Genomic DNA, 7,996 nt, shown 5'->3' with positions numbered 1-7,996 from the left:
GGACACATAGCCTATAGAGCAGTGTTTCCCAAAGTCTGGTTCGCGACCCACGGGTGGGTCGCAGGAGATTTTATTTGGGTCGCCAGCACAATTTATGTTGTGTTATAGGCCTAACTGATACCATTTGTCATTTGATACCAGGAAAGCTAACAGTTTTCTATTAGGATGTAGTTTGTTAACTACCACAGTCACGGTTTTGTCATAAAAGCGCATGAAACTGGGGGACGAATGCATCGCAGAGGGGGTGTCAGAGCATGGATATCTACCTCTCAAAATGAAACCGTTCTGTGGGACGCCTGCCATGACCTGTACCTCGCAGTTGCAAACTACAAGGGACATGAATCCGCCTATTTGCACGAACATTAACAGATAACATCAGATACCATAGATAACTTTACCGATTAAAATCTAGTGACCATGCTGTCAACTAAAGCAGACATCCATAGACCGGACATAAGGCCATTAAATTTGCATGTAGATAGTTTCGATTTTAGATGCAATCTTTAAAGTTAGTAACCTCATCACATTCTTATTTCTGATTTAAAATGCACAACAGTCAGGCTACAATTTAAATGGACATTTTAAACACTATTCCTCTCGTTTTCTACCTCGCTAACTCCAAAGTAAAGGCGCATTCTTCCGGCTATTGCGCAAAAGCCTCTTGTTCTGACGACTATACAATATAATATAATACAACAATGCAATATAACGACTTGAGTTATTTGCTGTTTAGGGGAGAGTGGGGTGAGTTGTGCCAGTTTTACTTAAAGTGACTTTAAAGGGAGGCCATGATAGCAATGCTTCCAACTACAATATGAACATATATTTCAGGATGTGGTGCATCTCTGGGAACAATCACTTTCGATCTGAAATATAGTATTTAAGAGATATAGCTTTCTGAAAAAAAGTGGTCTTGTGGCACAACTTGCCCTCGGTGCGGGGTAAGTTGTGCCTTTGAAGAGAATGCATTGGGGTAAATTGTGCCATAGATTATTGAAGTATTTTGATCTCAGACACTGTAATGCTTTATAAAAGCTAGACAAATTCAATACAAAATGACTCATTTAAGGTTTATTTAAAGTTATTTAACAACATCAAAGGCCAGTTTTCTACAAGCCTATTGCGCCACATGAGCACATCAAAGGTCATTTTCCGTTGTCACACCATTTCATCCATGTTGTAGATCTTGTGTGGAGGGAAGTCATACCTGAAATGAGATTAAAGTTTTGTTGATCAGAGAAGTTTACAGCAGATTTAGGTGGTTGGATGTGGTTGTGTAGATGTCAACTCTGCTACTACCTAGAGATGATGTTCCCCCTCTCCTTCCCAGGCTTCCTGGTCAGTGTGTGTGTGAGAGAGAGAGGGAGAGAGAGTATGTGTGTGTGAGAGAGAGTATGAGAGAGAGAGAGACAGAGAGAAAGAGAGAGAGAGAGAGAGAGAGAGTCCTGTACACAGGAGTGTCTTTCTGGGGCTGACATGTCAAAGCCATATGATTACCTGTCCATCACTTTAGGTTATCAAATAACTCCCCCACGTTGTGCCTATTAATGGCAGTAGCTCTACCAACAGAGGTTGCTTCAGAAGTGCGGCATGACAAATGACGGCGTGCTTTAAAGGCTCCAAACCAATCACATCCTAGAAAATATTAAAAGTTTATAAGTATTATTAGCATATCTCTTAAATTGTCCCTTATTGAGCCCTTGAGTCCCTTGTGTTTAGATAAGTTGAAGCTATACGCTCTAAATAAGTACCCAATTTTGCTTCTCTTATCTGCATGAGCATTGAGCATTCCTGGGAAATAATTGTTAAACTTCCCTTTTACTTTTTTCCCTTTTTATTAATAAATGCACATAACCAAACCTGCTTTTTCCTCTCTGATCCAGCTGGCAGGGATATCGATGTCATTTTTTTTTGCGTACTCAAGAGCAAGTTCACAGAATTTCATGGGACTTAGACCGTGAAACATTACTGCTAGTGCCTTTATATGTTCTCCAAACAGTATGCCCTGCCTATCTTCCTCTTATAACTCTGTAGCATGATGGTATATTTCTATTTTTGGTCTAAAATTAAGACTGTCACATAGTTTTAGTGATAAAATGTAAGGATAAAATGCACAATTACAATAAAATAATATGTTTAAAACATTATTTATAAGTGGGGGTGAGTTGTGTCACTGGCACAACTTAACCCAGGCCCTTTGGCACAAATCACCCCAACCCCACCATTTTGGAAAAAATTGATCATAGAAATTTTACTTTGAAAGGCAAAAAACATTTTTTAAACTTAAATGTGCTTACCTGTCATGCAATGAGGCTCTCTTCTTTGCAGGATGGGTGAAATGGCTGAGTCTTCAAAAATGTGTGGTCACATGACCAATTTTTTCTATGGTTCCCTAGAAATAGGGGGTGGCACAACTTCCCCACTGGCGCCAATCACCCCACTCTCCCCTACATCGGAATTGACGTCCACAGTGTTATGGACCCATTTGTCTGCAACGCAACGTAGCCTACAACATTTTTTTTAGAAATACAGGAACAGCTTACTATGCTGACGAATGACGACTGCGCAACATCAGAGAATTTCCCCAATCTTTTCAGTAGTCATTTCCAACTTTTCACGCTGATGGTGCTCAAAATGCAACACAACCGTGTTCAAAGCAGGATCTATCTATCTAGATCCTAGGCTATAGCAATGTATGGTTGGGGAAGGCATAGAAAAGTTGGAGAACCTGTGGCATAAAACAATATTGGTGGTGAAATGGGTCGCGATGGTCTGTCATTTTTAAAAAGTGGGTCCCCAGAAAAAAAGTTTGGGAAACACTGCTATAGAGGGAGGGACGTGGACATTTCGAGGGGCTATTTCCTTTGTGTTTGTTTGGGGGGTTTGGGTGTTTGCTATCTATTTATTGAGTTTCTTTTTGACATTTTGGTTTGGACATTTTTCAGAGCTTAAAACAAAGACAAGATCTGTAGCCTTATAGGCCTATGTAAACCATTATCTTAGTCTATTATGATAGAAGATAGCCTACATTTTTTGCACTATAGTAATTTACACGTTTAGCACGGACCAGCCCAGGAGCCTTTTAAATCCCATGTTAAGATTGTCTTTGTTGAACCAAACCATAAATAAACTTGTTTGAGACAAACAATATTTCAGACAACATTAAATTCAATATAGGCCTAGACTAGGTTTGCATGTGCAAAGTTGATTTCAAATGTTTTAATCTGCACAGGCTATGCAGATTCTGCTGTTTAGTTTGTCTAAACCAACAGGCTAATGTTGTGGGAACAGTGTTCACATTAGCCTACGTCATGTTAAACTGTGCCCTGTAGGGATACTCCTGATGCAAATCACATGTAAAAATGCAACATAAGTTGTTTAGTCTAATATCGCTTATACGTTAACAACATTGGAAGAAGCTTCTACAAGGTTACATAGCTGCAATAATAGAGGCTTGTCAGCGTTTTTTTCTCTGACAGAATTTTTAATTTTCAAAGTTTCATCTAGCCCACCTGTCACATCTCTAGACATCTCTGCTCGTCGACTCACACCACTATTCCAGCTGACATTTCGGCGCAGAAGCTACTTTCGCTGTCTAAGAATGAGGCAGGAGAACCGCGAAGACAGGTTTCAAAATAAAAGTGTTAGTTCATTTTTTGTACAACAAAACGTGTTTTCCCCTTATGAATATATAATGATAACATGTCTACTACGGAAATAAGTTGGCGGATATTTGTCTAAGCAACGGATAGGCATAAGTTTCATTTTTTTGGAAGGGGCATTTGGCGGGCAGTTGCCCGAGCAACTTTAGACCTGCCCTGTGCACGTCCCTGATAGAGGGTGGAGGTAGCCTACAGTTAAAGTATTAAAGTTCAAAGTTTGCAGATGACAACACCATCATTGGTTTGATCCAGGATGATGACGAGTCTGCTTCCAGACAGGAGGTGGAACAGCTGGTCCAATGGTGCAGTCAGAACCGCCTGGAGTTAAACCCCAAGACTGTGGAGATGACAGTGGACTTTTAGGAGAAGTCACTCAGCGCTCACGGCGCCCCCACTCCCTCTTATATGTCAAAATTCTATGATGGAATTTTATGAGATAGGGCGCCTACTCTAGCCTGTTAGTCCTCTAAAATGTTATATAACATTGAGAAAATGTAGAAACGCACATCAGTAGCGACATATAGAAAATACCAAATATATTATTTTCTTTTTTTTTACCATCGCTTTGGTACATTTGGTACTTTTTTACCATGGCTTTTGCTGCGCCCCTATGCGCCGCATATAGTGCATTCCCACTTTTTGCGCCACTGTGGATTAGTAGCTTTGCAGTGCTGTGTTCTATTTGCAGAATTCAAAAAAAAATAAAAAAAATAATAAAAAAAATAATTAAAAATCCATTATCCATTCTTTAGGACGGCACAGTAAATGGGTTATTGATGCTTATTTTGATTTTCAATTGAGCACAATTGGTTTTCTGTTCAGAAGTTAAAAAAGTAAAAGATGCGTCAATTTTCTAATTTTCCTTTTTTGCGCTTGTGGTTGGACTAAACCACGAGCACCGGGGGGAGAACACCATCTAGCTGGGCCAGGCTAGATGGTTGTCGAGAGCGCCGTCTGAAGTGATTTTGACTCATTACTTTATAGATTAATAAATAAAACTTCGCCGATTTTTGGGAGATGGGAAGTTAAAATAAGTCTAGGCTATACAGGCCTATAGGCTACCCCAAGCACTGTTTGACATGGGGCATTGTTGCTTATTTAACACTTTATGCTAGACTAGGTTTCATTAAACGAAGACACAACAGTGAGTAATTTATCAATTTGTCCATTTCAACAGCAAATAGTCTACATTGGCCTGTAGGCTACTACGGCTCAAGTCCATTGGTAATGCTCATGTAGGTCTCCAAAGCCTCCCAGAACAGCTCTTCTCTACCTGTGAGACATGAGTAGAACAATTAGGCCTACCCATAAGTGTCAGGACGCAGCAATGTCTCCCTTTGTATCTGAAGTTCTGGGTGACCATGGAGGGTATCCCGTCCAAAGGGGAAGGGAAAAGTCAGGGTTCCACTGTTCCTGATGTAGGCTAGTCATTGGCAACATCAACACCAGGTTGGAGAAACTGGGGTGGGATTCGAGCAGAACTGCAAAGCGTTACACGGACCACCCTGAGTTGCTCTGGGGAGACTGGCCCTTGAAACAGACATGTCAGATTTGAAACAGTGTTGATATTTCAAAATCTTTAGGAACAGGTAAACATGGCAAAAAATAGTAGAGAAGATAATAAAAATAAAACTTAGTGTGCATGTGGCAGGCATCAGCGGAAACACCGGTATAGTGCACACAAAAATGTACTGAAGTACAGTAGGCTACTTGAGTTAATGTTGTTGCTTTCCACTGAGAGAAAGTGGAATAGAACATTATGTCCAATATTCCAATATGTGGTTTAATGTTCTGCATTTCTCATTAGTAGGTCACTTTGATACTAAAAGTATGATTCTATGTAATGACTATCTATGTATGATATCTGTACTGTCCCTGTGTATATCTTTGTGTGACTGTGTTTAGAGATAAGCAGGAATATTATGACTTTGCAGTGTTTCACTGTTCTGCATGGCTGCGTCAGTAGCTATCTGCTCCGGATTGCCAGGCTGCCACTAATCAGGGTCTGATTGAGATGGGATGTCCAACGGCCTGGAAGGATACTTAAACTCTAACTATTTCCTTGTCTAGTTAGAGCAGCTGATGGATCTTTAGGTGAAGTCATGCTGTCTCTCCCTTGATGCGCATCATTGTAAACTAGATGTACCGCATAGCGGTACAAAATATGACCGCCGCTCAGTCCTGTACAGCCGTTCCAAGAAAATAAAGCACCCTTCAATTTGTCTCCATATTTTACCCCATCCCCCACTCTTGAAACTTTTGTGTATGCTTATTTGGCATGCCTGAGTGTGTGTGTGCGGCTGCACAGAAAGTAGCCTACTGGTGCTGATAAGGTGAATAGATTGTAGAATAGCCAAAGAAGATGTAGCATTGTTATAAAACCTTTAAAATCTCAAACAATCACAAGTAGGGCAGTTCATCACAGTTCATCCATTGCAACTGGATTGATGAAAGGTCACTTACACCTGTAGGCTACATTGTATTTGGGAAAAGCAAAAGGTATCAGCATAATGTTATTTATTTATTTATTTATTTATTTAATTATTTATTTATTTATAAACAAAAACATCTCTGTCAGTTCCATGCCGTTTTCAACATCTATCAAAAACAAAGGTCGTTTTTGGATGGATGGATTTTTTGTGAATGTTTCTTCTTCTACATAAGATTTTAGTCATCTTTAGTTCATGTAATACTTTATTGTCAATGCACAAATTAAGTAACCAACAACTGCGGTCCATGGCTTGTCTGGCTTTCACCAGACCAAGCTCAATCTTTTAAGAAATCAAAAAATAAATAGCGGGCAGATCAGGCTGGGTTCACTCAGCCTAGTCCATAGGCACCCGATATTGTTTAATTTTCCGATTGAGATATCCACGCTCTGGCTATTCTAAATGCCCGCTAAATGCAGTTACACAATGCAAGGGAACATGAATCAGCCTATATTTGCTATATTTGATACTGTTAACCATGACATTCTCCTATCTATACTATCTGAACTGGGAATTTCTGGAAAAGCTCTTGACTGGTTTGAATCTTACCTTAAAGGGCGTTCTTTCAACGTGTCTTGGCAGGGACAGGTATCCAAGCCTCATGACCTCACCACAGGTGTGCCTCAGGGATCAGTATTAGGACCCTTGCTTTTCTCTATTTACACCACTTCCTTAGGTGATACCATTCGCTCCCATGGATTTGACTATCACTGTTATGCAGACGACACTCAACTTTACCTGTCTTTCCCACCTGATGACTCTAGTGTTTCCCACCGGATTTCTGCATGCCTTAAGGATATTTCAGCCTGGATGAAAGATTGGCACCTTCAGCTTAATCTCTCAAAAACAGAGTTTTTGGTGTTTCCAGCTAAAACAGCTATTCCCCAACAGATTAAAATCCAGCTTGACTCAACTTCACTGACCCCAACTAGATCGGCACGAAACTTGGGCGTTGTAATTGATGACCGACTTAACTTCTCTGAGCATATAGCTTCTATATTTAATCTAAAGTTTTTAATCTCTCACTTTGGCCTATAGGACACTAACTAGATCTGCTCCTAGTTATTTTAATTCAATAATCAAGCCTTACATCCCCAACCGCCCACTGCGGTCTTCTGGTGAGTGTATGTTGTGTCGACCAGTCATGAAAACTGGGTCTAATTCCAGACTCTTTTCTTCAGTGGTTCCATGTTGGTGGAGTGAACTGCCCAGTGCTCTCCGTTCCTGTGGTAGTTTTGGGTCGTTTAAGAGGGGTCTAAAGACATTCCTATTCAACATATACTTAGTTGTTTAAGCGCTTATGTGTTATGGTTTATATAATGTTGTTTTATTTTAATTGGGCTGTTAATTAATTTGACATTATTGTTTATTATTGATATTCTCCTTAATGTAGTCTTAGCATGTCATTGTTTTTATATTATTGATTGAATTGACATTATTGTTTTATTATTGCCTTTCCCCTTTTTTACATTGCTTTTTTATTAGGCTATTGATTGAATTGATACTATTGTGTACTACAACTATTCTCCTTACTATATTTGACCTACATTTTAATCTGTTCCCTGTTCAGTTTTAAATATTATTATGTTGTTTTGTATTTATGTGTCGCTTTGGACAAAGGCGTCTGCTAAATCCATAACCATAACCATTTGCACGAACAACAGCGGACAACAGCTCTTCCACTTTGGCCCGTTAAAATGTGTATGAACAGTCTAGCGACGCATTTCATCAAGGCATTTGGACATGTCAGTTATTTGCACCACTGGTTAGATGTAAAACAGCATTTCGTTTCAGACTACTGTTACTTAATTTGTGCATTAACAATAAAGTTTTAGACTACTGTTA

At 39.6% G+C, this 7,996-nt stretch overlaps 1 long non-coding RNA gene across 1 annotated transcript; it reads right to left on the bottom strand.

The window, feature by feature from the left end:
* Window positions 1-1,044: 1,044 nt before the first annotated feature.
* LOC143104617 (uncharacterized) lies at window positions 1,045-2,706 on the bottom strand. Its single transcript, XR_012983104.1, has 3 exons — window positions 2,298-2,706; window positions 1,498-1,635; window positions 1,045-1,207 (listed from the first exon to the last, which is right to left on the bottom strand). It is a non-coding gene; the product is annotated as an uncharacterized LOC143104617 (long non-coding RNA).
* Between the last annotated feature and the right edge of the window lie 5,290 nt (window positions 2,707-7,996).

The sequence above is a fragment of the Alosa pseudoharengus genome, unplaced genomic scaffold (assembly GCF_046254945.1).
Source record: "Alosa pseudoharengus isolate Yale_2024_CS ecotype anadromous, Long Island Sound unplaced genomic scaffold, YU_APseudo_1.1 YU_APseudo_1.1_scf_5, whole genome shotgun sequence".
NCBI lineage: Eukaryota > Metazoa > Chordata > Actinopteri > Clupeiformes > Clupeidae > Alosa > Alosa pseudoharengus.
The sequence above is the reverse complement of the archived record's forward strand: the minus strand, read 5'-3'. Positions and strand labels throughout refer to the sequence as shown.